The 24,646-nt window shown below is 41.3% G+C and overlaps 2 long non-coding RNA genes across 2 annotated transcripts in view; both read right to left on the bottom strand.

The window, feature by feature from the left end:
- Positions 1–24,646, bottom strand: part of LOC138972275 (uncharacterized) — a 168,674-nt gene that overhangs the window by 20,641 nt on the left and 123,387 nt on the right. The gene's annotated exons all lie outside the window — the stretch shown is intronic.
- LOC138973353 (uncharacterized) lies at positions 18,566–22,588 on the bottom strand. The gene is made up of 2 exons (XR_011457980.1): positions 21,659–22,588; positions 18,566–19,340 (listed from the first exon to the last, which is right to left on the bottom strand). It is a non-coding gene; the product is annotated as an uncharacterized lncRNA (long non-coding RNA).

The following is a 24,646-nucleotide window of genomic DNA, read 5'->3' as shown; positions in this document are numbered from 1 at the left end:
GTTTCTACTCGCAACTTTCTGGCCTGTATTTTATGACATGTGTTGGCACTTAGATTCGGAAGTGTGACGGCAATGCGTGAATGAGTTTTTGAAATGTACCGTTTTTGTCTCATTTCCCGATTAAACGTCCTTAAAACCGCTGTTAAGAGCTTTTAAGAGAAATGACACATACATACCGATCGACATGCCATGACGTCATTGTGAGACGAGTTAGAAGAACACAACTGATAGTGACTATGAGTGTTTGGGATTAAAACAATGACGTGCAAAACGTGTCCCCTTGCTTTTTTTTGTTGCTTTTTTTTTTGGGGGGGGGGGGGGGAGAGGAGTGTCTGTTTTGTAGATTCTACTAAATAAACATTGTTGTACATTAATTCTACATGTATCTTTTTGTTGAACTAATATGTGGGGGAAATATGACCTTTCCAGTCAAATAACTGGATTTACATATAAACTGTCTCATAACAAAGATCAGCACTCAAACGTATCTGCTCAGTTTTTTATGACAGTATATTTTCGGATGTGTCTGTGATGTAGGTTCCACTGTTTAGACACTACCTCATGTAACATCTGTTGTTGAATATCGCAGGGGAATGAATGGACTTTCCAGTCATATAACTAGCTTTACAATAAACTGCTTCAGCGTAAAGATTTGCACTCAAACGCGTTTGTGATCATGACAAAACATGCGCTCGTTTCCAGAAACAATAACATTAACACGCATCTATTTTAAACTTCTTGGCAATCATATAAAAATAAGAGCTTGCTGCAACTGTACTCTCATTTGCTTCTAAGACCTGTATTACTGCTGTGGGAACCAAATCGAAGAATATTCTCATAAAAATACTGAGTTGTTTTCATTCAAAAAGATAATGTGGCGTTTTATATTTTGACTGAAGAAATATCAGACTATTTCCCCCAATAAACTTAGTTATTTATATTTTGACTGAAGAAAGGATATTAAATTTATCAGGATACCGCCCCGACTGGACAATTACGTGATCGAACTGCCTGCAGTTTTTAGTCATATTATTATCGGGTTTCCTTTTGCCCGTGAGGGTCAATTAGTTATCCCACAGACCTGAATTATGGAGAGGATCGAGCCTGGGTTGTACTACAGCCTCACACATAATTTCATTGAAATCGGTTCTCAAACATCGGATAATTATCTATTTGCGGACACACACACACACACACACACACACACACACACACACACACACACACACACACACAATCAATCAATCAATCAATGAGTCTTATATCGCGCATATTCCGTGGGTACAGTTCTAGGCGCTCTGCAGTGATGCCGTGTGAGATGAAATTTTATACGGCCAGTAGATTGCAGCCATTTCGGCGCATATTTACCTTTCACGGCCTATTATTCCAAGTCACACGGGTATAGGTAGACAATTATTAACTGTGCCTAAGCAATTTTGCCAGGAAAGACCCTTTTGTCAATCGTGGGATCTTTAACGTGCACACCCAATGTAGTGTACACGGGGGGAGGTTCAGACACCGAAGAGAGTCTGCACACAAAGTTGACTCTGTGAAATAAATTTCCGCCGAACCTGGGATCGAACTCACGCTGACAGCGGCCAACTGAATACAAATCCAGCGCGCTACCAACTGAGCTATATCCCCGCCCCACACACCCACACACACACACACACACACACACACACACACAGTGAAACCAATATACCGCCTTTTAACCTTTGCCGTGCTTCCTGGGTTCACCTGTACCCAGAGACACACTAAAATCATTGTAACTCTGGAACCATTAAAGGTATCGTTTTGAAATTTTAAGTATCTCTCACACACCTAATTTGCTCTCTGTCTGCAAATTTTTAGTGTGTACATGACAAAACATTAAAATTAATTGATTATGATAATTTACATAAACACTACCGATGGCGCGGGTTCACACAAACCCATACTTTTAAAGAGTAGTAGTGATTGTAACTATCCCTCTGCCGACGGCGCGGGTTCTGCTACACCCATAATTACCAAAGCGGCGGAACAGTGTCTGTCTGCCTGTTTGTCTCCAAGAGACTGTCTGTCTCTCTGTCTGTCTGTCCGTATCTCTCTGTCTGTCTGTCTGTTGTCAGTTGCTCTGTCTGTTTGTCTGTCTGTCTATCTGTCTATCCGTCTATCTGTCTATCCGTGTATCTGACTGTCTGTCTATCTGACTGTCTGTCTCTGTCTCTCTCTCTGTCTCTCTCTCTCTGTCTCTCTCTCTCTGTCTCTCTCTCTGTCTCTCTCTCTCTCTCTCTCTGTCTCTCTCTCTTAGTCTCTCTCTCTTAGTCTCTCTCTCTGTCTCTCTTTCTTAGTCTCTCTCTCTCTCTCTTTCTTAGTCTCTCTCTTTCTTAGTCTCTCTCTCTCTCTTAGTCTCTCTCTCTCTCTCTTTCTTAGTCTCTCTCTCTCTCTCTTTCTTAGTCTCTCTTTCTCTTTCTTAGTCTCTCTCTCTCTCTAGCTCTTTCTTAGTCTCTCTCTCTCTTTCTTAGTCTCTCTCTCTCTCTTTATTAGTCTCTCTCTCTCTCACTCTCTCTCTCTTTATTAGTCTCTCTTTCTCTCTCTTTCTTAGTCTCTCTCTCTCTTTCTTAATCTCTCTCTCTCTCTTTCTTTGTCTCTCTCTCTCTCTTTCTTAGTCTCTCTCTCTCTTTCTTAGTCTCTCTCTTTCTTAGTCTCTCTCTCTTTCTTAGTCAGTCTCTCTCTCTTTCTTAGTCTCTCTCTCTCTCTCTTTCTTAGTCTCTTTCTCTCTCTCTTAGTCTCTCTCTCTCTTTCTTAGTCTCTCTCTCTCTCTCTCTCTTAGTCTCTCTCTCTTTCTTAGTCTCTCTCTCTCTCTCTCTTTCTTAGTCTCTCTCTCGATCTCTCTTTCTTAGTCTCTCTCTCTCTCTTTCTTAGTCTCTCTCTCTCTCTCTTTCTTAGTCTCTCTCTCTCTCTTTCTTAGTCTCTCTCTCTCTCTCTTTCTTAGTCTCTCTCTCTCTTTTTCTTAGTCTCTCTCTCTCTTTCTTAGTCTCTCTCTCTCTTTCTTAGTCTCTCTCTCTCTCTCTCTTAGTCTCTCTCTCTCTTTCTTAGTCTCTCTCTCTCTCTCTCTTAGTCTCTCTCTTTCTTAATCTCTCTCTCTCTTTCTTAGTCTCTTTCTCTCTCTCTTTCTTAGTCTCTCTCTCTTTCTTAGTTTCTCTCTCTCTCTCTTTCTTATTCTCTCTCTATCTCTCTCTTTCTTAGTCTCTCTCTCTCTCTTTCTTAGTCTCTCTCTCTCTCTCTCTTTCTTAGTCTCTCTCTCTCTTTCTTAGTCTCTCTCTCTCTTTCTTAGTCTCTCTCTCTCTTTATTTGTCTCTCTCTCTCTATCTTTCTTAGTCTCTCTCTCTCTCTTTCTTAGTCTCTCTCTCTTTCTTAGTCTCTCTCTATTTCTTAGTCTCTCTCTCTCTCTTTCTTAGTCTCTCTCTCTTTCTTAGTCTCTCTCTCTCTCTTTCTTAGTCTCTCTCTCTCTCTTTCTTAGTCTCTCTCTCTCTTTCTTAGTCTCTCTCTCTCTTTCTTAGTCTCTCTCTCTCTCTCTTAGTCTCTCTCTCTCTTTCTTAGTCTCTCTCTCTCTCTTAGTCTCTCTCTCTTTCTTAGTCTCTCTTTCTCTCTCTCTTTCTTAGTCTCTCTCTCTCTCTCTTAGTGTCTCTCTCTCTCTCTTTCTTAGTCTCTCTCTCTCTCTCTTTCTTAGTCTCTCTCTCTTTCTTAGTCTCTCTCTCTCTCTCTTTCTTAGTCTCTCTCTCTCTCTTTCTTAGTCTCTCTCTCTTTCTTAGTCTCTCTCTCTCTTTCTTAGTCTCTCTCTCTCTCTTTATTTGTCTCTCTCTCTCTATCTTTCTTAGTCTCTCTCTCTCTCTTTCTTAGTATCTCTCTCTCTCTCTTTCTTAGTCTCTCTCTTTCTTAGTCTCTCTCTCTTTCGTAGTCTCTCTCTCTCTTTCTTAGTCTCTCTCTCTTTCTTAGTCTCTCTCTCTCTCTTTCTTAGTCTCTCTCTCTTTCTTAGTCTCTCTCTCTTTCTTAGTCTCTCTCTCTCTTTCTTAGTCTCTCTCTCTCTCTTTCTTAGTCTCTCTCTCTCTCTCTTTCTTAGTCTCTCTCTCTCTCTTTCTTAGTCTCTCTCTCTCTCTTTCTTAGTCTCTCTCTCTCTCTCTTTCTTAGTCTCTCTCTCTCTTTCTTAGTCTCTCTCTCTCTTTCTTAATCTCTCTCTCTCTCTTTCTTAGTCTCTCTCTCACTCTTTCTTTGTCTCTCTCTCTCTCTTTCTTAGTCTCTCTCTCTCTCCTTCTTAGTCTCTCTCTCTCTCTTTCTTAGTCTCTCTCTCTCTTTCTTAGTCTCTCTCTCTCTCTTTCTTAGTCTCTCTCTCTCTCTTTCTTAGTCTCTCTCTCTCTCTCTCTCTCTCTTTATTAGTCTCTCAGTCTCTCTCAGTCTCTCCCTCCCCCTCTCCCTCCCCCTCTCCCTCCCCTGCAAGAGGTCGGTGAAGGGAGAAACTCGATGCACCCACTGAAGTAGCGCCAGGCTGTGGGTTTCCCTGACCCACCCCGTCGTTAGAGAAATAAACGGTAAAAACCCTCTTTCAAATGTATGGGTTCAGACAAACCCGCATCGTCGTTAGAGGAATAAACGGTAAAAACCCTCTTTCAAATGTATGGGTTCAGACAAACCCGCATCGTCGGGAGTGTGTAGTCAAAAGCGGCATCCGGCAAAGGTTAAGGGGCGGTATAATAACTGGAAAATCAAGCGACTATAGTTATATGAAGTCTTATATCGCGCGCGTATCTCCAGACTCGGACTCAAGGCGCAGGGATCTATTTATGCCGTGTGAGATGGAATTTTTTACACAATACATCACGCATTCACATCGACCAGCAGATCGCAGCCATTTCGGCGCATATCCTACTTTTCACGGCCTATTATTCCAAGTCACACGGGTATGCTTTAAATCAGATTGACTGTACTTCCCTGACAATAGGCGACACTCAGATTGTCTCCCAAACCGCTGTTAAGGACCTAGGCGTGTACCTGGACTCTGCTCTGACAATGCAAAAACACATTAGTTTTGTTTGTAAATGTGCCTTTTTTGAGTTGCGCAAGATTTCCTCTGTCAGATCATTCCTGACACTCCAAGCCACTGTTCAACTTGTCTCCTCTCTGATCCTGAGTCGACTTGACTACTGCAACTCATTGCTTGCCGGCCTCCCCACTGAAGAACTTGATCGCTTACAGAGAGTCCAGAACAGTGCTGCAAGGCTCATTCTGCAGAAGTCTAAGAAAGACCATGTCACTCCCCTACTTACCACCCTTCACTGGCTTCCTATGAAGTATAGAATCGAGTACAAGCTGGCTCTGTTAGGGTACCGCTGTTTTGAGAAATCACTTCCCCCCTATTTGTCCCATTCCCTCAGTATCTACGAGCCATCCCGTTCTCTCAGATCCTCCTCTGAAAAACTCCTTCGCATCCCCAAAACCAGGACCAAGACCTTTGGTGAAAGAACCTTTAGGTACCAGATTCCGACCGTCTGGAACTCGCTTCCAAGTTTTATCCGTGATTCCAGCAGCCTTTCCTCCTTCAAAACACAACTCAAAACATACCTGTTTCGTAAAGCCTTTGCTTAGCCTGAGTAGACTCTCCACAACTCTATTCTGTTTTGGAACTCTCTACCCTGTATGTGCTTTATGGTCTCTTTGTCAATGGTATCTTTGTGTGTGTGCGTGCGTGCGTATGTGTGTGTGTGTGTGTGTGTGTGTGTGTGTGTGTGTGTGTGTGTGTGTGTGTGTGTGTGTGTGTGTGTGTACTTTTAACATTGTACGCTAAGTTTTGCTTAGTGCTTGGGTTCTTGGTGTTATGTCTCAGTTAAATGTATGCTTTGTATGCTTGTTGATTTGTGCTAGTTTATTCTATAATGAATTTGTAAAGCGCCTGGAGCCAATTGATGGGACTCGCGCTATAGAAAAGTTATTTATTATTATTATTATTATTATTATTTTGGTGGACATTTTTTTTTTATCTATGCCTATACAATTTTGCCAGGAAAGACCCTTTTGTCAATCGTGGGATCTTTAACGTGCACACCCCAATATAGTAAACCCTCGGACTAGTGAACCCTTGGACTAGTGAACCCTCGGACTAGTGGGACGTTCCCATCTCCACAGTATTTTCAATATTTTGTCAATATTTGATACAATCTTGAGGATGACAAAGGTAGTTTCATTGTGTTCGCTCTTATTTTCTGAACTCAAAACGCATGCATATCTATGTTTAGACGTGTGAAAATGGGCTAAAAATACAGTTTATCAAATGTATTCGGTTCAATATGTTCGGATATTTTGCACACTCAGGTTTGACCTGTCGCCGTCGACGAATTTTGGCCAGCCAGGGCTAAGTATCAGAGAAGAATGATTCAATGTGTTCCTTTTGGATTTGTTATGCCAAAACAGACTCATATATTTCAAAAGGACTTTAAGTGACTTGATTGTTAACGCAATGTTCTCCCTTGCAGATCCAACACAGTCCAGAAAGTGATCTCAGAGTTGGTGTTATTGTCGGTGTAACCGTAGCCTGTGTGATAGCAATCATAGCAGTCGTTCTGGGAATAGTTATTGGAAAAAGGTAGGTTTTGTTTGTAACGCACGTTAATAAGCGTTTCACTGTGTTCTTATGTTGTTGTTGTTGTTGGTTTAAACAGTATTTTATTTCGATACAAGATGATAAAGCCATGGAATGTATTTTTTAATAATGGAGCACAACAAGAAAACCTTATGAATGCGCTCTTAGAGACAAAATAATAAATTGGCGGACGATATTGTAGATTCATAATTCAAACCAATCAAAGCAACAATAATAAGAATAACGAAAACAAAACTAGTATTTTAACAACAACAGCAGCAAAAAAGCTCGAAACATGGAGTATTACATATCGAGGGTTCCCTGCCAGAACACCGTATCTCGTTTTGAGAAAACTTTTCAAGAGAGCCTTTTACAAGTTAACAATAGTGCTAACAATCGTAAAAGCAAGACAGAGCTTTAAAATTAAAGCAAGAGTAAAACCAATACGTGAAGAACACAATCCACGAGAAGGAAACGCAACATTCGTAGCCAACTTTTGTTAATCGTGATGTTTGAAAACATTTCTGAGATACTTTGTTTTGCCAAGTCACATTTTTGGATGAAATCCCCAGAGTAATCCTTCCAGAACCACGTATCTTCAGATACAACGATGTGGCACTCTTCCCTACATGACAAAATCCACAGAATAGTCTTGCCAAAACCCCATATCTCCAGATACGACGTTTTAGCACACTCTCCGACATGAAAAAATCCACAGAAGTTCCCTGCCAGAACCCCGTATCTTCAGATAAGACGTTTTGGCACTATTTCTGTCATGTCAAAAGTTCCCTGCCAGAATCCCGCATCTTCAGATAAGACGTTTTGACACTCCCTCCGACCTGGCTAAATTTGCGCAATGGTCAAGCCAAAACCACGCATAATAATACCACATTATGCCAGAGCATCGAACCTGGTATAATTTACAGGCAAGTCTAGCCATAACTTTATTTGATATTTATTTGGATTAGTTGTCTGTGCGACTTTGAAAACGTAGAATGGAACTCCGCGTAAAAGAACGTTCCAACGTAAAATCAAACTAACTCCTTTATACCGTATTTTGCCATGTTTAGGCACGGTCATGAAAGGGGTTCCATAGTCGTATTTTTTGAGTATGCACAAACACACGCCTCATCCCCTAGATCATTGGTGACCCGAAGAAAGCAGTTAGAGCTGGGTTCAAGGCCATACCTATTCAGGAAAGCTTGCGCGTCATTGACAATTTCGGAGGTGCAATTTGGTAACACCTCAGTTTTGGAGAAAAGGTAAATGCCCGACCATTTTACTAATAGACTCGAAACTGTGTAGAATGGTCGTGAACGAACTGAAGTTCATGCACAACAACTATCAAAATATTTGTTAAACTCAAATGACTGAAAAAAAAAAAAAACCTTCGTTGTAAAGTTTTACTTGCGCAAAATGCGCAAATTTAATCAATGATATGAACGCATTCATCCATATCCCATGGGAAATGTCCTGATCCTGCCTGCAATTGCTGATTGTTTCATTGTCTCTGTTGCAGGTTATCAAGCCGCTTCTCTCGCATGTCTAAATAAATGGAGGGGACGTTGGAAACCAACAACCGACCAGCCTGCCACAGATGTTCTGACAGCATTTCTAACCACATTATTTGGCCATTCTGTTGGAGAGGGAAGCGAAATCATTCCTGTCAGGAAATATAAACTCGGCAAAAACATTTTAGGCCTTGATCTACACGCTTCTTAATAATGAATATTTGATCTGTTGTTCTATTGTTTTGTCTGAAACCAGCTTGCTCTCTAATTAATTTATTTTCTCTTTCTAAAAATGCGTTTATTCTTATATTGATGATGGTGCTGAAAACTTTCCCCAGTGTACTAGCTAATGTTATTCCACGATATTTTTTGTATCTGTTGGACAACCGCCTTTGTATAATGGACAATTTACACCATTCTTCCAATTTGTTAGTTATACGCCTGTCATTAATAAAATAATAAATATTTTTGTATAAGTGCTATCAAATTTGAAAGACTCGCTTTAATCATTTCATTAGTGATTCCATCTTTCCTGGAGAATCTCATCTTGTCTTGTGTATCTCTCCCTGTTGTGTGGCAAATACATGTTCCTCCTGTTTTCTTCGTACTGTGATCTGTAACTTCTGTATTTTTCCAAAGATTGTTCTCTTTCGAAGAAGGGAGTGTCATTGTATTTTTTTTTTGAATTTTTTTTTTGCCAAGCACATCATTGTGGGGCTTTTAATCAATAACATGCATCCGTCTACAATTTATCATCATTCATCCATCATAAACATTTATAATAGATATGTAAATGGCAAGTATACAAGACATAATTATACAACATTAGGACATAACAGACAGACTGACATATAACATACCGTTCGCCTACAAGTATGACCGGAGCTTAACATAACATGCAGATTACAATACTTGACATTATGGACGTATTACCTGCTTAATAATAATACAGTCGAAATTTTTTTTTAATTAAAATTTAACAAAAAACAAGAGGCGAAGCCTTCAAGGCTCCCGTAAGAAATCAACAAACACAGTAACACAACCTCACTCACTCCGTCACACACACACACACACACACACACACACACACACACACACACACACACACACACACACACATAGGTGGTTTTGCAGTCATTTGGGGTCGGCTGTGTATCAAAATGCCATCTTGCTCAAAACACAGGCATTTGGGGTCTCTTTTGTTTTACGTGTTAGAAAGTTTCTTAAAACTTCAATGAGCGTTCTTCTTCTTCTTCTTCTGCGTTCGACGGTTGTGTCTAGGGTCAATGAGCGTTAAATGCCATTTTAAAGTGAAAACTCATTTCAGGATGTTATTACATAAAATGCAACCTCCAGCGTGATTTTTAGAAAAACAGGCATTTGGGGACGATGTTTGCTGTACAGCAGTGAAATGGGGACGTATGTGGCCACAAAGTGCAGAGCTACAATAACGTCATCCGTGCTATGAATGTTTTAGGTGTTAGAAAGTTTCTTAAAACTTCAATGAGCGTTAAATGCCACTAGTGATACCCGTGCTACGCACGGGATTTTCTTCTTTATAAATTACAGAATTAATTGTGAATAAGCAACAAAAACGTGTTAAATGTTTGATGGCATCATACAAAACAAAATGCCATAAATTTATTGGGAGAAAATAGTGTGCACCGTACAATAACAGTTTTACACATCAGCAAATAGGAAAAAGTAACAGTTGGTGCTGTGAACAATAAAACGCCTATCAAATTTTCATATAATTGGGAAAGGATAAAACAGCGTTAATGTGTGCCCTTTTATGAGATTTCAGTCAATGTGGACAGTCTGAGAATTCAGCCAGTGTGACAAAATGATTTTGTCACGCTTCAATTAAGATGCATGCTAGTTAAAATGTACAAAAACAATATGTAACACCAATTATATAATTGGGAAAGAAATCTTGTCGCAGTTCGCCGACAGCTCGAGTCACCCACAATGAAATGTTTGTACGATCGACTGCACTTAAATTAGCGGCTACATTGACATAAGTGAAGTACATAAATGTGCAAAAAAATGTGCCCATAGAACAATATTTTTACACATCACCATACATGTCTTGAGCTGTCTTGAGACAGGAAAAAAACAACCAGCGTTAAATGGAACAAAATGTTTACACTTTGGCAAACATGTGAATAAAAAGTAGTTAAAATGTGAAGTTGGTTCTGCGAACAACAAAATGTTTACATATGCATTGTGCACAGAGAAGCAAAATGTTTACAGATCACCATGCATATGTATAGAGAAAAACACTCTCACACAACGCTAAATGTGCAAATGAACTGTGTGCACATCGTCATGCTTACAATTGGGAGCTGGATAAAAAGACAGCACTAATGATCGCAATGAAGAACACTATCATAGTTGCACATCAGTACACCCGTACTTGCAAAAAGTACAGCAAAAGTACAGTTTGTTCACACACACACACACACACACACACACACACACACACACGCGCACACACACACACACACACACACACACACACACAGAGAGTAGCAAAATGAGAAAATGCAATCATGTGCAAAATGAACAAAATATCAATGTATATGTAACAACTAAAACCACACACAACACACTGAACTAAAGTTGCAAAGGTGTGTACAAAGAGAATAAAAACAAATATTTACACATCACCAACTTAGGTTTGAAATGATCTGAATGCAAACATAGTTGCACATCCAGTCACTCTGTGAGGCAAGTACCTAACTTTGACAACAAAAGCTATCTTTCCAGACCATCATCAACCAATTTTCAGATGCAGAACACATGTAATGAGCGCTTTTGCTGCTAGCCCTGCTTACCTCCCCTGGCGCGAGCGCTAGAGTTCTATCTTATTCTGCAGCTTAGGTAATTGCGCATAGTCTTCAATGTTTTTTTTAAATGTGTGGTGTCGAGATATGTCCGAATCATATGCTACCCATCTTTTACACATGGCGCAGTTACCTAAGCTGCAGAAATTAAATAGAAAAGTACCGATTTACACACCACAAAGAAGCAATTTTTAACCCGTGTCCTCTAGCGTTCGCGCCAGGTAGGTAAGACGCTTCTCTCCCTTGGGCCCAGGGAGGTGACCAATGCTAGCAGCAAAACCGCTCATTGTAAAAAGTACATCAATAGTTTGTTCACACACTGTAGCAGCTAAATTGGGTGTGGGTTGTGGATCATGGTGTTAGGAAAATAGCAAATAGGAATGAAAAAGTAACCCATTGGTAAATATACAGTGGGTTCTGTCGTTAAATGATGCCCTTTTATGAGATTTCAGTCAATGTGGACAGTGTGAGAATTCAATCAATGTGACAAAATGATTTTGTCACGCTTCAATTAAGAAGCATGTTAGTTAAAATGTGTAAAAACAATATGTAACACCAATTATAGAATTGGGAAAGAAATCTTGTCGCAGTTCGCGTCACCCACAATGAAGAGTGGACAAAGTTGTCGATACCTGATCACTAACTGCAGCGGAAGAGAGTGGACATCCCCCGATCTGTCGCCTTGTCTGCGGAAGCGAATGGCGTCTTCCTATGTGAAGAAAATGAGGAAAAAGAATATATAGATTGTACACAGGTGTATGGGTAAAATTGAACTTGAGCGTGTTAAATTCATAGCTCATAATTCAATCAATCAATCAATGAGGCTTATATCGCGCTCTGCAGTGATGCCGTGTGAGATGAAATGTTTGTACGGCCAGTAGATTGCAGCCATTTCGGCGCATATTTACTTTTCACGGCCTATTATTCCAAGTCACACGGGTATAGGTAGACAATTATTAACTGTGCCTAAGCAATTTTTGCCAGGAAAGACCCTTTTGTCAATCGTGGGATCTTAAACGTGCACACCCAATGTAGTGTACACGGGGGGGGGGGGGGGGGGGGGGGGTTCTGACATTAAAGAGAGTCTGCACACAAAGTTGACTCTGTGAAATAAATTTCCGCCGAACCTGGGATCGAACTCACGCTGACAGCGGCCAACTGAATACAAATCCAGCGCGCTACCAACTGAGCTATGTCTCCAAATTTGCAGAACGTGCACTTGCAATCACCCAAATAAATTAAAAATGCTGACATTTGTAGAACCTGCATTTGCTATCAATTCATTGGTACTTAGTCGCTATGGTGAAAATCTGAAAGAACAAACTAAAACCATACTCAGAACATTTGCGAAACAAAATGCTTTTCCAACTCAAGGGAAGTAATCAAAATCACACTCACTAAACCCGGAACGTGCACATGCAATCACCCAAATAAATTAAAAATGCTGAAATTTTTAGAACCTGCATTTGCTATGACCCAAATTAATGAAAAATGCTGAAGTTTGGAGCACAATCATTCGTCAATTAATTGGGATTTACCTGTCAAGGGTGCACAAAGTTGTCGATGCCTGATCACTAACTGCAGCGGAAGAGAGTGGACATCCCCCGATCTGTCGCCTTGTCTGCGGAAGCGAATGACGTCTTCCTATGTGAAGAAAATGAGGAAAAAGAATATATAGATTGTACACAGGTGTATGGGTAAAATTGAACTTGAGCGTGTTAAATTCATAGCTCATAAATCAATCAATCAATCAATGAGGCTTATATCGCGCATATTCCGTGGGTACAGTTCTAGGCGCTCTGCAGTGATGCCGTGTGAGATGAAATTGTATACGGCCAGTAGATTGCAGCCATTTCGGCGCATATTTACCTTCCACGGCCTATTATTCCATATCACACGGGTATAGGTAGACAATTATTAACTGTGCCTAAGCAATTTTGCCAGGAAAGACCCTTTTGTCAATCGTGGGATCTTAAACGTGCACACCCAATGTAGTGTACAAGGGGGGGGGGGGGGGGGGTGGGTCCGACACCGAAGAGAGTCTGCACACAAACTTGACTCTGTGAAATAAATTTCCGCCGGACCTGGGATCGAACTCACGCTGACAGCGGCCGACTGAATACAAATCCAGCGCGTTACCAACTGAGCTATGTCTCCAAATTTGCAGAACGTGCACTTGCAATCACCCAAATAAATTAAAAATGCTGACATTTGTAGAACCTGCATTTGCTATCAATTCATTGGTACTTAGTCGCTATGGTGAAAATCTGAAAGAACAAACTAAACCCATACTCAGAACATTTGTGAAACAAAATACTTTTCGAACTCAAGGGAAGTAATCAAAATCACACTCACTAAACCCAGAACGTGCACATGCAATCACCCAAATAAATGAAAAATGCTGACATTTTTAGAACCTGCATTTGCTATGACCCAAATTAATGAAAAATGCTGAAGTTTGGAGCACAATCATTCGTCAATTAATTGGGATTTACCTGTCAAGGGTGCACAAAGTTGTCGATGCCTGATCACTAACTGCAGCGGAAGAGAGTGGACATCACCCGATCTGTCGCCTTGTCTGCGGAAGCGAATGACGTCTTCCTATGTGAAGAAAATGAGGAAAAAGAATATATAGATTGTACACAGGTGTATGGGTAAAATTGAACTTGAGCGTGTTAAATTCATAGCTCATAATTCAATCAATCAATCAATGAGGCTTATATCGCGCATATTCCGTGGGTACAGTTCTAGGCGCTCTGCAGTGATGCCGTGTGAGATGAAATTTTATACGGCCAGTAGATTGCAGCCATTTCCGCGCATATTTACCTTTCACGGCCTATTATTCCAAGTCACACGGGTATAGGTAGACAATTATTAACTGTGCCTAAGCAATTTTTGCCAGGAAAGACCCTTTTGTCAATCGTGGGATCTTTAACGTGCACACCCAATGTAGTGTACACGGGGGGGTTCTGACATCAAAGAGAGTCTGCACACAAAGTTGACTGTGAAATAAATTTCCGCCGAACCTGGGATCGAACTCACGCTGACAGCGGCCGACTGAATACAAATCCAGCGCGCTACCAACTGAGCTATGTCTCCAAATTTGCAGAACGTGCACTTGCAATCACCCAAATAAATTAAAAATGCTGACATTTGTTGAACCTGCATTTGCTATCAATTCATTGGTACTTAGTCGCTATGGTAAAAATGTGAAAGAACAAACTAAAACCATACTCAGAACATTTGTGAAACAAAATACTTTTCCAACTCAAGGGAAGTAATCAAAATCACACTCACTAAACCCAGAACGTGCACATGCAATCACCCAAATAAATTAAAAATGTTGAACTTTTTAGAACCTGCATTTGCTATGACCCAAATTAATAAAAAATGCTGAAGTTTGGAGCACAATCATTCGTCAATTTTTGGGGTTTACCTGTCAAGGGTGCACAAAGTTGTCGATGCCTGATCACTAACTGCAGCGGAAGAGAGTGGACATCCCCCGATCTGTCGCCTTGTCTGCGGAAACAAATGGCGTCTTCCTATGTGAAGAAAATGAGGAAAAAGAATATATAGATTGTACACAGGTGTATGGGTAAAATTGAACTTGAGCGTGTTAAATTCATAGCTCATAATTCAATCAATCAATCAATGAGGCTTATATCGCGCATATTCCGTGGGTACAGTTCTAGGCGCTCTGCAGTGATGCCGTGTGAGATGAAATTTTACACGGCCAGTAGATTGCAGCCATTTCGGCGCATATTTACCTTTCACGGCTAGTGGTAAGGCGTCCGCCCTCGTGATCGGGAGGTCGTGGGTTCGAACCTCGGCCGGGTCATACCTAAGACTTTAAAATTGGCAATCTAGTGGCTGCTCCGCCTGGCGTCTGGCATTATGGGGTTAGTGCTAGGACTGGTTGGTCCGGTGTCAAAATAGTGTGACTTGGTGAGACATGAAGCCTGTGCTGCGACCTGTGTCTTGTGTGTGGCGCACGTTAAATGTAAAAGCAGCACCGCCCTGATATGGCCCTTCGTGGTCGGCTGGGCGTTAAGCAAACAAACAAAACAAAAAACCTTTCACGGCCTATTATTCCAAGTCACACGGGTATAGGTAGACAATTATTAACTGTGCCTAAGCAATTTTTGCCAGGAAAGACCCTTTTGTCAATCGTGGGATCTTTAACGTGCACACCCAATGTAGTGTACACAGGGGGGGGGGGGGGTTCTGACACCGAAGAGAGTCTGCCCACAAAGTTGACTCTGTGAAATAAATTTCCGCCGAACCTGGGATCAAACTCACGCTGACAGCGGCCAACTGAATACAAATCCAGCGCGCTACCAACTGAGCTATGTCTCCAAATTTGCAGAACGTGCACTTGCAATCACCCAAATAAATTAAAAATGCTGAAATTTGTAGAATCTGCATTTGCTATCAATTCATTGGGATTTACCTGTCAAGTGTGGACAAAGCTGTTGATGTCTGGTCGATGCCTGAAAACCAACAGCAGCGGAAGAGAGTGGACATCCCCCAATCTGTCGCCTTGTCTGCGGAAGAGAATGACGTCTTCATATGTGAAGAAAATGAGGAAAAAGAATATATAGATTGTACACAGGTGTATGGGTAAATTTAAACTTTAGCGTGTTAATCTGAAAAAAGATTTGTTTTGGCAGGAATGACGTTTGCATGATTACGTCTACATGAACAAAATTTTCTCTGTATGCGTTTGCTCATTGGTGTAAAAATCCAGCCCCCCCCCCCCCCCCAAAAAAAAGCATTAAAGGTAAAAGCCATCGTAAAGATACGGAATGGAAATCTAAAACGTCTAAAATATATAAAGATTCAAACGCATATTGCAACTAAATGACAACAGAAAATATACATGGTCCAAACACACACACACACAATCGAGTGCACGCATCCATGCATATAAAGTCATGTACACACACACCCAATAAAGGTACGTCCCAAGGCACGTGTGTGTGCTGTTTTCAGGTAATAGCACCGCCCTCCCTCCCCCCTCATGTATGATTTTTACGAAATGGAAATCTTTCCTTGAAATCCCCCCCCCCCCCCCCACTCATGTATTGCTTATGCCTGGGTTAGTAAACAACGAAAGAATGCAGCGTTTCTTTCTGCATCTGCATGGGTAACGCGGGTGTGACGTTTTCATCTTTCGCCTTGTAACGGTGTTGATATTTCGATTCTCGGTCTCGTTGATCTAGTATACACTCTACACTGAACAAAAAAAACACCCTTCGATAGTACTGATAAGCGACCTTGTGTACCCTACATTCATGGGGCCAAATTTGTCCAACCAATTTTTTTTCATTTAACTTGAAATTTGATTCATTCTCAAATGTTTCCCTTCTTACTCAAGGGACGTAACCACTCGGTACACGTTTTCGAAAAAATCGATTATTGGGGTGAAATCTATTACATTTCACCACCAATTTTCTTCACATGCAAGAAACTGACATGCTTTTCGTCCATAAATAATTTCACTTCTTAATTTTACCAGGAAACAACATTTCAGTCTTGAGTATCGAGGGGGAAATATTACACAGGCGAAAGATGAAATCGTGACACCGGCAGAATCCCAAACTTTGGCTTGGTACCGCACCCCCCCCCCCCCCCATAATGCCATAATGTATGGCAATATTCCTTGAATTCCTCCCCCCCCCCCCCAATTTTAATTGATGGCCTATGCCTGGGTTAGAAAACAACCAAAGAATGCAGCGTTGAAAGAGCGAAAATCCTGCAGTTCAGCCGTGGCGTGTCCGATCGTGGCTAGGAACGGATGGCTGCCTCTCATGCATTGCACTGCACCTACCTGTGTATGTCTCACCATGGGAATCGAGACGAGTGTGTTGGCGTGTGTGTGTGTGTGTGTGTGTGTGTGTGTGTGTGTGTGTGTGTGTGTGCGTTCACGCGTGTGTGCTCGTGCGTGCATGCGTGTGTGTGTGTGTGTGTGTGTGTATGTGCGTGTGTGCGGGCATTGTTGTTTTTGCAAGATGAATTCCATCTGGACCCTGTCCTACGTGAACCCCACTTTACACATCTGTGCGCGCAGAGTGTCAGAAGAAGAATAAACGAGTGAGAGTCAAAGGTGTTGTTGTTCGACCGATTCTATCAAACGATATTCGACAGGCATTACACGTAATGCCTGGTTTCACTTAATGCCTGTAACAGGTTTCAGGCATTACGTGTCATGCCTGACAATGATTTTCAGGCATTACACGTAATGCCTGGTATGTGTAGGCATTACGTGTAATGCCTGGTGGTCACTGACAGGCATTACGCGTAATGCCTGAACATTTCAGGCATTACGTGTAAAGCCTGGTTTCACCTAATGCCTGTAACATACATAAAGTACTTCAGTAATGAGATAACAATTAAAGCACAAAGAGAACTTTTAGAGTGAACAGTCAACACATGCTGAATTGCCATGTACATCTATGAATATAAACTGGTATCTTTGTAACAGCCTTTTGTACATATACTATTAAGAGAAGAACAAAGTTCTCGCCACAAGCAGGGAAAGGACACGGTCGCATTCACACCACTATGTACAAAACGTAGCGCTGAGTCAGCGTGCTGTGTATGACTGGGGGGATACCGGACCGCTGGGGGAAATTTAACAGTGGCACTGCTCCTGTACACATCAATACTGTACAGGTATAGACATATGCGGGAGGGGAAAAAGACATGCGCATATATATATATATATATATATGCATACGTGTGCATGAACCTAAACGGTCTGAAAATATGTCAGCACACTGCCTACAGGTAAATGGAGAACAATTCAGGTTAACCTTTTTGACAAATCATATCGGGGGTCCATATACCTGATAGGTGCATGCCAGTGTGCGATCAATACCTGGCTTTATAGCTAGAGTATGGGGCAGGGTTTTGGAGAGGGTAGGGGTATGAAGTGTGAGAGTAGTGCCAGCTATTAAGCAGTTAATGTATTCACTGTGTGTCCTGTTTAAAATACAATTATAAAGACAGGTAGATTTTCAATGTTTGTCAAGTTGTCGAGGTCTCCCACGATTACCACAATCAATGCTTTTAGAGCTGTTGATATCACTGCACAGGTATGTATTATATACTCATGCTGCCACAAGTATCATAGCAGAGGTAGATGGTCTTCAAAATCGAGGAATTGTTATGCACTGTTTTGACAGATCATCAAACAATCGGTATGTAGTGCAAAAGCCTACAATATTTTTTTCAAGAGGAAAACGTTATGCAAGGTACACAAGTTCGCACATGCTCCTACAATGCCGCACACACGACAGCGGAATCGTGTCGACCAGTCGCGTGCAACTAGCTTCACTGTGAACAGGTAAACTGTGGAACCATTTGAAATAAACAAATCAACACACAAACATACACAAGCGCCGCCTGCACACTCACGCACTGGCGAGGGTGAAAGAACCAATATGTTTACAAGTGAACTGACAAGCAAACACACACACACACACACACACACACACACACACACACACACACACACACACACACACACACACACACACATAAGAACAAACACGCACGCACACACAGACACACTTTCAAACTGTCATGAATTCACATCAGCATATCATTTCATGGCAAAGCTTATCTACAGTCATAAAACCAACTAAGAGCTTGCGTATCAGGATAGATTATTGGAACTTATCAGACGACTAAGAGTTAAAATATCGGTGTCATCATGATCACACTAAGACAGCTTTTCATGATGCTATTTGCCCTGGTGCTCACACTTCGAAGTCTATGATATGTATCCAGTTACATGTTGTCCCGATGGCCACCAGCTGGGGCATGAACAGTCACCAAGAATAGCATTAACCGTTATCTTTCATTTACTGCCTGTGTGTAAGGTCAAAGACAATAACAGCACAATCCAGTCCGCCTGTCCCAGTCAAATCTCGGGATGTTCCTGAGGTAGCATACCCTCTTCTTGAGAGTACTATATCAACTATGTTTTAGTGTAAAATGGTTGCAATGTTCATTTGTAAGGACGTTCTTTCCTGAAGGAAATGAAGACGTTGGATCCCCCTTTCTTTTAAACACACGCTGCAGTGTCCTCTACCCTGGATTGTACCCAGCTTGCCCGTGGTAAATCAGCAGTAGATCTGAGGGTACTGGGTTCATTTGGAAATCTACCATCAGTCTGTTGCCCTGTAAACACTTAGCAATAGGTAGTTGCCACGTAGCCATTTCTTCCACCGCTCTTCTCAATCCTATACTTTTCGTCATTACTTGTCACCATGCCGAGTAAATTTAGATTGTGAAGTCTTCAAGTAGCAGAGTCATATCTGACAGACCGCCTTCTTGCAGCTAGCTTGCCATCTTATCCTCCTATTTGAAACAAATGGCAACATTGGGTTAGTTGTGATGACCGCAACAAACACAAAAATAAACAGTGTTTTGAAACTGAGTTTTGTCAGGCTATACGAACAAGCCACAGACTCTACCTAGCATGGGAACTCTAAAATGTGGGAACATGTCAACTGACTTCGTTTCATGGCAAGCAACTGTTGACGCACACTGAGCATTAAAAAAAAAAGTGTTGTAGTGCAGCAGCATGTCTTAAAATAAATCTGACGGTCAACACACCTTACACAATATCCACAGTCCCCTTTGAGGAGCAACTGAGGTACTCTCTCTGATTATCTTTTTTTGTTTCTTAGTGATAATGAGCAACTGGCAAAGAAGAAATCAATATGCGAGTCTAACATAATGTGCATCTAAACTTGGCATAACTAAAACAGTTTGATCATTGATGGTGATTTATAAAATAAAAAAAGGACCTAAAACTTAGCTAGTAAAAAGCCGGCCAGAACAAAAACTCATTAGCATTAACCGCAGAAAAATACAAAATCGCAAGTAACGCTATTTAAAAGAAAATGCTAAACCATTGGACGTTTTGAGTCATTTTGTCAGCACATTGTTATGTTGACCTCAAGAAAATTGGGTAATGTTGGTACAGATGACAAAAACACGACACTAAGAAACCATTACAGGTCTCCTCCGTCAACGAGAGTGTGTGAACGAGACTAAACTATGCAGTATCCTATTGCAAGCAAGACTATTTCAACAGGAGGCAGACCCTTTACTATTTTATAAAGAGGCAGACCCCTTAAGAGAGGATTCTGGAATGAGCAGTTCTCATAAATCACAACAAACCTTAATACAGATCGGAGAAGATCTAGCTTTTCAGTCTCAAAATGCAAGGAAGCTGTTGCAAGGAATCAAGCTTTAGGCCTTCATATAGAGAGAACCATGGTAAACAGCAAAATATACAGTACAATCAAAGAGAGGATTCTGAAATGAACAGTGAACAGTTCTCATAAATCACAAGAAACGCCAATATACAGTGCAGATCTAGGTAGATCTAACATTCTAAAAACAATCTTTTAAGTTCAAGGAAGCTTGTTGACCCGTGATTTGTAAAAAAGTCAAATGTTTTACAAATCACGTAATGCGCTCGATATTTTCTTGTCATCTCGAGAGTCCAGGGATCTCTTAGCTTGGCGGTAACTACGATGTTGAGAATGTTGTTGAGAACTCGCGTGTACATGTTTGTGACGTACACATCGACAGACAAAAAAATCTGCGCTTATCACGCTTCGAAATCGAAATATAACAAAAATAACATGTGCAGATTAACTCACACACTTTCATTTTCATATGATTTTATGGCCTGGGATCCCTGTGTGGTTGACTGGGCTCTAAACAACAAATATTAATAGTAATAATAATAATAATAAAAGGCATGTATTGCTTTGTGGAATGCGATTTTTTTTTAATTTTACAAATCGCGGTTTTAAGTTCGACGTAATTTGTAAAAATGTTTTTACATTTTTACAAATCACGTGTTAACAAAGCTGTTTCAAGGTATGCGACCAAACTTTCCAGACAGAACAATGATAGTGCGTTGAAACTGAGGCAAAATCGTGGTGAAAAATTTTACCCAAATCTAATACAGAAATCAAAGACATTTTATTATCACAGGCACTTAAGATCAATTCATTTCAGAGAGATGACTATTGTGTCTGACATCTGTGTCTGCTTTAATGAATCAAATCAAAAACTGATAATCAGGTAACACGTTACCAGAGAGTATGAGACAGTGTACCTCCCGGGACACGACTGCCAGCTTTACACTGCGTTTTCGACAGCGCTTTATCGCGCAGACATTGACATAATTAACACTGTGCAGATCAGACGCTAGGAAATCTCCCTCTGGTATCTTCTTTCTTTCCATTTCTTGAGCTAAGAAACCGAACAACGTGAAATCGTATTCCCCGGAGGCTGAGGTGAAACAAAAAGTAGTGAATCTATACCCCAATCCTTAGCGCGACCCCTGACCTGGTCTACCTACCACGTACGAGACAAACCATGCAGTGTAACGCTATAACCCCCTCCAAAAAAAAACCCACCCGTTTTCCTTAAACACAGTAACTACGTACACACAGGCCGACAAAATGTTGATCATTGATTGCTTCAATACTTTGAAGCTGGTGCTTGACAAATAACAAGGTAACATTATTATTTCGGTGTTCAGTCAGATGTTAAACTTTCTACCACATCCGAACATACGAACTGACGAACGCACGAACTTACGCACGAACACACAGACAGACAACGTTTACGAACACATAGGCTACACTTACGTAAGCCAAAAAGGTGCTTGCTGTTTTGACCTTGGTGTTGGTGCTGGTTGTTGAAGATCAGATTGTCTGCCACACAATCCTAAGATTATTGTTTCTCTGCAAGGCAGCCGCGATTTGATGTCTGTGGTGACACAGATCGCTGACAGAGATGGAAAGTTTGTGGAACTTACGGTAATGGAAGAAGAGAGTGGCAATTTCTCTAAGTTTGTTCACGTTGACCATGTCAAGTCCAAGCATTTCAGTGCAGAATTGCTTCCATGTCATTTGACGTTGCTCTCTTTCTGCCTTGTGCACTGTAAATGCGTAATCTAAACATTTGCCATATGTCAGTGACTGAGACAGTGTTCTCCGCTGCTTTGTTTTCAAGCATTTGGTTAACTGTCTCAGTGTTTCGTCTCGCTGATGCGGAGGTAAAGATACGAATGCAGTGAAGTCGATATCGCTTTCGTCCATGTCATCATCTTCAATAATAAAGTTCGTCAGGAAATCATGAACTTTTTCATCGGTGTTCAAGTTCAGTTTTGGTTTTGAAAATCGTTTAAAAAAAACTGAGAGTAGACTTTGGTTTGCTGGGTATGTCACAATCTGCCTCACCACTTGCCAGCACCTTCCCCAAGTATTCAGCCATTTCTTGGTGGTACTTTTGATGTTCAAGAAGTTTTCTTCTTTGAATTTCTGAAAACTTCTCCGTTGGCTGCGTCATTATGTACAGCAAGAGCGCGTCTGCTACCTACACGATCAAGTGTAAGAATGATAATAGCGACACGGTAAAAGTACATGTACGTCTGACTAAAGAAATAGAACGTCTTAGTCGAGCCCACTAACACTGTGTTTGTTGTCCAATCGAATGATTGGAAGGACATCACGTGAGGACCTAGAGTTGAACAAGTTTGCCCAGTGCCAGGCAACAGCGTCAACACTGCCAGAGACAACTTCACAACGTTACTGATTGCTTTGACATACCGAAGACACTTCTATCTATACCACCTGTCATGAAAAAAAACCACATAGACACATGCGTTTGTGTGCAGATCTTTGTGATTGGAGGGCCTATTTTAACAACAGCTATATGACTAGAAAGGCCATTCATCTGCTCCGCTACCATATTCAGAGAGATTTTTACTGACCAAAGACTGTACCTTATCGGCTCAAAAGCTATCCAGTTTGGGCTAGAGGTTTTACATGGTGACCCCACCAAAATGTGCAACCCATAAAAATACTAATAACTTCTACATCTAGAGATTAAATTATTTCATATTTTATGTACATTAACTTCAGCTTACGGATGACCAGACCACAAAGCGGCACGCGTGTAGGTCAAATGGTCTGACTTTTCTGCTTTTTAGAAAAGAAATTCCGACTCAACAATACAAGCATTGAAACTGAGCGGTAGCCAAACTAACCCGATTTAAGCCCTCCCTTTGGGATTATTTGACGACCTTAGTATACCATAACCAACCTTACACAATCATTGACTTGAATACAGCCATTACAGGCAGGATCGGGGAATTATCCATTGAGGAATGCGTTCATGTCATTGATGAATTTTTCGCGCCATTGCGCAAGTGTGACTTTACAACGAAATGGGTCATTGTTCTAGTCATCAGAGTTCAGCAAAAATCTTCATAATTGTTGCGCATGAATGTTGGTTTGTTCACTACCATTCAACAAAGTTTCCTGTCTGTAGGTAACATGTTCCGACTTTTAACCGTTCTCCAAAATGTGTTGCAAATTACCCTTCAGAAATTGTCAATGACACGAACGCAATCCTGTCTAGGGATTGCCCTGAACTTAGCTGTAACTGCTGTCTCCAGGTCACCGATGATCTGGGTGGGAAGGGGGTGTTTTTGTAAACTCGGACATTCCAAAAGGATAGATTCTGGATTGTTTAAATCAGTGAAGTATGGCTACCGCTCCAATGTCAAACCTGGTACTTTTGAGTAGATCCTCGAATTTGGAACATTTTTTGAAAATACACAAAAGGCAATAAACTTGCCACTGTGTGGACGGGTCATGTCATAAGCTGACGTTATTGTACACCAAACATAAAGCAATTCTGTGAACAGATGTAGAAGTTATTATAACTTGTGTGGGTTGCATTTTCTGGGGGGCCGCCCTGTAATTATGTCACCCTGGACCTTATCATAAGCGTTGTAGCAGCTGTTATTCAAATTTCAAACAGCTGTATTTCATATAAAGCGTCTCATGACTGGGATTTCTTCACTTCTTTCGCCTAAGTCTCTGGTTTGATTCCCGTCCCAGTCTTCGCCCCTGAGAGGAACACGTAAACAACACGCATTTCACACACTGTTGCTCGAGGTACAGATTTGAAATCGCCGAAACGGAGCTACAGAGTTCGGTTTGGGGTTTAAGATGACAACATACACAAGGAGTGCCTTATAATTACTGTTCAGGCGTTCTATTCTTCAAATCTAAAATGCCGTGATGAGTATAGTCTTTCGAGACCGTGTACATTCTTCAATAAACAGTGTTTGATTATGCTATATGTGCAATGCGTTTTATCCCCGTTCAGCAGGGCGGGGATGTAGCTCAGTCGGTAGCGCGTTGGATTTGTATCCAGTTGGCCGCTGTCAGCGTGAGTTCGTCCCCACGTTCGGCGAGAGATTTATTTCTCAGAGTCAACTTTGTGTGCAGACTCTCCTCGGTGTCCGAACACCCCCGTGTGTACACGCAAGCACAAGACCAAGTGCGCACGAAAAAGATCCTGTAATCCATGTCAGAGTTCGGTGGGTTATAGAAACACGAAAATACCCAGCATGCCTCCCCCGAAATCGGCGTATGGCTGCCTAAATGGCGGGGTAAAAACGGTCATACACGTAAAATTCCACTCGTGCAAAAAACATGAGTGAACGTGGGAGTCTAAGCCCATGAACAAAGAAGAAGAAGAAGATCCCCGTTCAGCACGGAATTTGGATGCATTTGCGAGATTACATATTTAGCTTCGTGAATCTTACGGTTTTTATCTGC

This window comes from Littorina saxatilis, linkage group LG8, assembly GCF_037325665.1.
Source record: "Littorina saxatilis isolate snail1 linkage group LG8, US_GU_Lsax_2.0, whole genome shotgun sequence".
NCBI classification, from domain to species: Eukaryota; Metazoa; Mollusca; class Gastropoda; order Littorinimorpha; family Littorinidae; genus Littorina; species Littorina saxatilis.
The sequence above is the reverse complement of the archived record's forward strand: the minus strand, read 5'-3'. Positions and strand labels throughout refer to the sequence as shown.